This window comes from Urocitellus parryii, chromosome X (genome assembly GCF_045843805.1).
Source record: "Urocitellus parryii isolate mUroPar1 chromosome X, mUroPar1.hap1, whole genome shotgun sequence".
NCBI classification, from domain to species: Eukaryota; Metazoa; Chordata; class Mammalia; order Rodentia; family Sciuridae; genus Urocitellus; species Urocitellus parryii.
In genome coordinates this window covers 29801275-29802795 of record NC_135547.1, presented here as the reverse complement: position 1 = coordinate 29802795, position 1521 = coordinate 29801275, and positions in this window count along the sequence as shown.

The window sequence follows — 1521 nt, the reverse complement described above, 5'->3', positions numbered from 1 at the left end:
ATAGTTGTTTAACATGGAAGTAACCCTGAGGCATGTTTACAATGAGTAAGTAGTTCACTGATTTCCACCTGGTCATAATGGCTCATGCAAGTAGGGATAGTCATAAAAATGTTGTATAATCCAGACCTCAAAAGTAGTTAAAACTAGGCTGTGGCTGTGGCTCAGTAGAGAGTGCCCGTCTCACATGTGTTCTATCCTCAGCACCACCTAAAAATAAATATATTGTGTCCATCTACAACTAAAAAAAAATTAAAAGAAAAAGTAGTTAAAACTTTCTGAGACTGATAAGATTTTGTGTGGTTTAACATGGTTAAAACTATTTAGAAAATAATGGACAAAGTTGAAGTAGATGCATTCAGGACTGAGTGTTGATGAGGTAGTAAACAACAGGTATTGGATGAGGCTTAATGAATCCTGCCAAATTCACTTCATGCCTCCAGAGAATGAAAAATAAAAGAGACTTAAAAAAAAAAGACCAGGTCATCTCTTAAGAGCTAAGTATGACAGACATCAAATGGGCAGGATTCCCAGGATATTTCTGAGGTAACAGACCAAGACTTCTTATTGATGTCAAGACCTACTTACGATTTCAATTGTAAGTAATTCTGAAATTATGGAGAAATCAATTTTATTCTCATTCTATAAAAAGTGTTTTGAAACACTAATATTATTTTATTTTGGTACTGAGGATTGAACTCAGGGGCACTCAACCACTGAGCCACATCCCCAGCCTTATTTTGTATTTTATTTAGAGACAGGGTTTCACTGAGTTGCTTAGCCTTGCTTTTGCAGAGGCTGTCTTTGAATTCCTGATCCTCCTGCTTCAGCCTCCCAAGCTAATGGGATTACAGGCATGTGCCACTGTGCCCAGCTTAGTTTTTGAAGATAATACAAAACAACATATATTACATTTTAGAAATATAATACCATTAAATATCATTAATGAGAGCATGTAAATTTTTCTTTTTCTCGTGTCTCAAGATTGGAAAAGAAGGTCCTGTCATCTTCATCCTCTATGACTAGTTTCTCCAGATTGCTTTTTGGAGGGGAGCTCATTGCTCCTCTCTTCACCCAGAGCAAAGGAAGAAAGCCTCATGTAGAGTACAATATGCACCTGACTGCAGACAGGCAGCTTTAACATACACAATAGGCATATAAATTCAACCAAAGGGAGAGAAGGGAGTATTTTGCCTCCCATTAACACAAACTCCAGTTTTTATTTGATTTATTTTTTACCTTTTAGTTCTAGGTCAAGGAGACCTTGTGGTTTTGCACAAAATGCCCTGGAGATGAATGCTTACAGTTACATGTACATGTGTGAGGTCTGGAAGGGCCATTAGCAGTCATGGAATCTGTCACTCTCCACACTTGCATGTGGAAAGAAGCAGCGGGAGGGCTTGTCACAACAGATGGCTGGGTCCCATGCCAGAGGTCAGGCTTCCCTGGGTCTGGGCAGGGACTGAGAATTTCATTTCTGTCAAGTTCCCCTGGGAGGCTGGGGCTGCTCTTGTGAGCACTGCA